The sequence below is a fragment of the Echinops telfairi genome, unplaced genomic scaffold, assembly GCF_000313985.2.
Source record: "Echinops telfairi isolate 266 unplaced genomic scaffold, ASM31398v2 ScPeMD7_29;HRSCAF=101, whole genome shotgun sequence".
NCBI classification, from domain to species: Eukaryota; Metazoa; Chordata; class Mammalia; order Afrosoricida; family Tenrecidae; genus Echinops; species Echinops telfairi.
Window position 1 is genome coordinate 9,526,258 of NW_022103926.1, and position 5,605 is coordinate 9,531,862.

Genomic DNA, 5,605 nt, shown 5'->3' on the forward strand with positions numbered 1-5,605 from the left:
CAGAAACCAAGCCAGAGCATCATCTTCAGGGAATGTTGGGCACCTGTAGGAGAGCTCCCAACAAGGTATGACCACACCCAGGTAGGCCTCCACACTTAAGAATCTCATGCCCTGCCTTCTACATGCCAGGCACTGAGACACTGTCCCACCCTGATTTCCCAACATCCTCTAGCACTCCAGTGGCAAACCACTGGCTCCATGCAGGGGCCAGAATGCTCAAAGTCCTACAGCCCTACGGTCCCCCATTAGTCACCCATCCCAAGGTGCCAAAATGCCCCCAAGGAAAACGTCTGGGAGTGGGATTCCAGGTGAAACTCCCAAGAGGCAAGTTAACTGAAGAAGACTGGCAAAGGCCCCAGCAAACTGTACCCCCTGTAACTGAATCTCCAAGAGATGGACTGACACAGGGGCTGTAACACGGGGCTCAAACAAAGGGACAATTTGGGAGAGTGGCACAGGTGGCAGGGCTTCCTTCTGCTGAGCTGGAGGTGGATATGATGAGTCACAAGTGCCTAACCACAACACTTGAGAATCCTCTCGATCCTGAAGAGATGGGCTTGGGATCAAGATAACATCAATAAAATTCAGAGAGTGCAGATTTAAAAAGGCTATTACAAAAGATGAAAGAGAAGCATCAGAGGCGGGGGAGAGGGAAACCCTGTTGAACAGACTTAGGAATGCCAGAGCCCAACTCTACAGGCAGGTACAAATACATGCACACCAAGGGCATCCAGTCCACAGAGAGCACAGATGTGTCCCTAACAGTGGTTTCTGCTGGAAAGCGTGCCCCCGATCTGGTTGATAGTGTGCCTTGACCTGGTTGACAGCGTACCTACCCCCTGATCTGGTTGAGAGTGTGCTCTGGACCAGAGGGAGGAAGAGAGACCCAGTTCCCTCTCACCTCCACCTCTGCCCATGGCAAAAGGGGAGTAGAAAAAGGCACACACCTCTCAAGACCAGGTGAACTTTCCGAATTGAGACATGGGTCTCAGGGCACTGAGAGAACTTTCCGGTAGCCTGGGAGGTACCTGACAGCTCTAGAGAGACCCTTGCATGCTTCAATTCCAGAGCACCTGTAGACAGAGGATTGTCCCGTCCCCACCCAGACTGCCACAATCAGCTTCCATGGCAAGACTGTGCATCGGCTCAAGATTCATCAAGCAAACCCAATCAATGGCTCAACCAGGAAGAAGGGGGATGCAGGGTTAAGTTAATGCCATGTCCACACTGGAACCAATGCCTCAAAGAGCCCCCGGACCAGGCCCAGGGAGTGTTGGGCTACAACAGAAAGTCGGTGGTTCGAGGGCCCTGAGCCAGTCCTCAGGAGAAAACAAGCTGTCCGCTCCCAGAAAGATTCACAGCTTTGGAAGCCCCATGGGGCAATTCTACTCGATGTCTGGTCTGCTGGGCTACTAACTGCAAGTTCAGCAGTTCAATACCACAGCCAGTTCTGCAGGAGAAAGACAAGCCTTTCTACTCTGGTCAAGAGTTACAGTCTCGAAAACTCACAGGGGCATTCTACCCTGGGCTATCCACTCACCGGGTGGCAGAACTGACTCAATCGCAGTGAGAAATGGGGGGCTGGGTGGGAGGCTGGGTCTCCTCTGTGATGTACAGGGTCCCTATGAGTTGGAATCGATACCAGCTAACAAAGAACAAGTCCAGACACTGGATCTAGATTTGGTAGGTCATTGCTTATACAACAGCCAAATCAGCGGACTAGAAAAAAGCCACCCAACACCAAACTCAATGCCAATCGAATTGACTCTAACTCATAGCAATTTATGGAGCAGAGTAGACCTCCCTCTGTCCCCTGTGGGTTTCCCAGATTAGACAGCCTCATCTGTCTCTCTTGGACAGCTGGTCAATTCGAACCACTGACCATGTGGTCAGCAGCTGCGTGCACAGCTCTGCACTTCACCAGGAGGCTCTTGCATGCACCTCTTAACCCCACCAGAAAGTGGCTGAAACTCTGAGAATCACACCCTGGGCACCCAGCAGGTCTGCCCTTCCTGTTCACTCACTTCCCTCCCCAGGGACAAATGGACACTTTAAAAAAAAAAAATAGAAGGATGGTGGTCAGCAACAAGCTTCCAGAAATAACCTAGAAAACAAAGCAGGGAAGTGGCTCCAGCCACTTAATCACCACTTTCTCCTGGAGTGGCTGTGGTGGCCTAAAAAGCTGGTTCCAGTGACATTCAACGGGGAGCCCCGGCGTAGTGAGTGGTTGCAAGTTGCGCTGCTAACTGCAACATCAGCAGTTGGAAACCACCATCCACTCCGAGGGAGACAGACTGGGCTTTCTACCCTTCTCAATAGGGTCACTATGAGTATATGTCAACTCGACGGCAGTTGAGTTTGGTTCTTGGTTTTACGACTACCAGCATCCAGGACAGGAAGGAAGAGACCTTCACCCAAAGACCACTCACTGACTGCCATCAAGTCACAGCTCCACGGCGTTTCCTAAGATATGAATCGGTAAGGGAGTGACGGCCTCGTCTTTCTCCTGAGAAGTAGTTGGGGACTTAGAACCATCAACTTTGTCGTCAGCAGCCAGTGCTGCTCAGCAAGTATCACATCATGCACTCGCAATACTGACTCTGACCTGGCTTTTTGACTTTCAGGGACTCCTGTGTACCAAAATTCACTCCCCAAACTTGCACAAGGCCCTAACTGGTGACAAGGACATTCACTCGAGATGTGATCCTGCACATCCAAATAAGAGGATTCCCAGTGAACGTCCCTTACAGCAATGCTCTAATTTCAATTGCTCAGTGAGGGGGCAAGACCCACCCTGCCCCACCCCAGGGCAGCAGGGTGCTGCTGTCATCGGCCTTGCCATTTTCATCACAGCTAACACCCCAGACCAGTCCTGGTTACGTGCTGGGCTGCTAACTTCAAGGTCAGCAGTTCAAAACCACCAGCCCCTTCTCGGGAGAAAGACGAGGAGCTCATGAAGTTACAGTCTCTGTACAACTCTTCTGATGTGACTGAAGTTGTACATGTGAAACACATGCTAAAACTTGGGGAAAACAAAACCGTTACAATCAGGAAAACAAAGAGTTACAATCCCGAAAACTCGCAAGGACAGTTCTCCTCTGTCCTATAGGGTCACTATGAGTAGGCATCAATTTGTTGGCAGTGAATGTGGTTTTGGTTTAACTGCCCCCCACCCCCACCCACAGCCACTGCCCAAGTCCATCCTACTGGACAGAGGAGACCTGGCTCCAAGAGGGTTCCCAAGGCTACAAATATCTTGTCATGAGTGAACTGCCCCACATTTTCTTCTCGCAGGAGCCAGTAGGTTTGAACTTCGCACCTGTCAGTGAGCACTGCAACACAGAGCCCAGGAGAGGGCACTAGGCTGCTGCCATAGCTGGGAAGGCAACGGTGCTATCCCCCAGGCAGCGCTCAGACTGGACTCCAAGCAATGGCAGGAACCAAGGTCTCTATATTTAGGCCCTGCCACCAGCTGGCTGTACATCTGCCTCACCACCTCGTGAACGGTCGCATCTCAGGACAGGGCAGGGAAGTCAATGGTCACCATGGCCTGACCGCACACCTGAGGAGGGATTCTGTTTGCTCCAGAACTGGGTGTGTCCAGCAGGTCTGTCCATTCAACGCTCAACCCGAGGTCCTACACGGAAGCAAGTCAGGAGGTGGGCCCTCTGGAAGCCCCCAGGGTGCTGAATTTCTGAGTCAAAGCAACACAGGCAGGAAGCCAGCTTCAACAACCCAGCTCCACATGGGTTCAGAGACGGCTCAGCGCCCCAAGGAGACCCGTCTCCCAACCCCCAAGGGACTGGCGAGCAGCCCTCCTGGTGGGGTGGTCGGAAAGCACAACTTGAAAGGCTATAGATAGAAAATCCATCCACATGAACCTGGAACTGTCACAGAAGAAACCCACTTCACCTGCCCTGGGCAACCTTCCTCCCTGTCCTGTCCCTTCATCCAGCCAACAGGAACCATCTATTGCCAAAGCACTCCCCCAAAAGGGCAGAAACCGCCCCCTTGGGGGCAGTGCTGGAACAATCCAGGGCAAACAAAAACAAACTCACTGCCATCAGTCAACTGGGACTCACAGCAACTCTTACAGGACAGGGTAGAACTGCTCCTGTGAGTTTCTAAGACTGCAACTCTTGAAGGAAGTAGAACGCCAATCTTTCTAAGCTCAGTGTCTGTGGTTAAAATCCCATTTGGGAATAAGATGGCTTTCTTATGTTAATGAAGCAGGACGTATCTTTGATCCATCTCCTGAGATTAAAAAAGAGATTCAACAAGCAAAGGAGAGAGAAGAGCAGAGATGGAGTGAGAGAGGCCCAGGCACATGGAGAGCTGCAAAGCAGCCAGTGAGATCAGGGCAGCCCTGCAGAGCTGCCAGCAAGAGAAAGCCTTCCCCAGGGACTGGCGCCCTGTCTTCCAACTACTTGCCTCCTACGATGTGAGAGAACACAGCTCGGTTTGTGAGCCGCCCCTTTGGTACTTCTGCTACAGCAGCACTGGAGAACTAAGAAGGCCAGGAGGGCCTCCCCGCCAAGTTATCCCTGGCACAACTCAGACAAGTTGATCTTCACTAAACAAGGCAGCAGGGAAAAGGGGCAGGGGTGGGGGCAGAAGAGATAAGGCATGGGAGGATGGGCTGGCTGTCCAAGCCTACATGTTTACCAGCCCTTTCTGAGGGGGCTGGATACAAGATTCTGGGCCTAGGAGGGATGTCTCCAACATTGTCAGTTGTAATGCCTGAGTTGACTGCTCAGTCACTGCCCTTGAGTTGATGCCAACTCAGAGTGACCCCACAGGACAGAGTAGAACTGGCCCTGTGGGTTTCTGAGCCTGTAACTCTGCCCGTGAGTAGAGAGCCCCCATCTTTCTCCTGCGAAGCAGCGGTTGAACCTTTCAGCCCACCATGTAATCACTACCCCACCAGGCTCCTTCAGTTACTGCTAGAGCGAGCGAGCCATGGGAGGAGTGGCCCTTGACCATGTAGTGATACTTCCCAATAGAATGGGGGGACTTCCACTGGCCACTTACAAGCACCTGAGGACTTCACAAAGGAGAGAAGAGAACCCAAAGACTGGGGGAGGTAAAAAAAATTTTGTAGCAATGGCCTATCAGACAAGGAACTAATCCGTAAAATTGACAGAAGACTCCCGTACGTCAACAAGACAAATCACCCAATTTGAAACAGGCACAGGCCAGGAACAGACACTTCACCAAAGGGGGCACTGAGGCAGCCAACAAACACCCACTAGTCGGTGGAGAGGTGCAAACATCCACGAGGTAACTTCGTCCAGCATGCCTAGCAGATGTCAAAGAACCCAAGAGCAACAAACGCCGGCCAGCGTGGGCAGGGGCCGCAGGCCTGATACACTGCAGGCGGGGCTGTAAAACATGGGGCCAGAAACAGCGCTATGAGCCCAGCAATCCTGCTACCGGACACGGAGCCCAGAGGTGAAGAGCTGTGACAGACACAATAGCTCCCGCTCACCCGTCCCAGGCAGCTCTCTTCAGGACCGCAAGAACACATGGGAATCACTCTGGACGCCCATCCGTGGGGGCCCACACCCACAACAGGGCACTCCAAAATGCAAGCTCACTGCAGTTG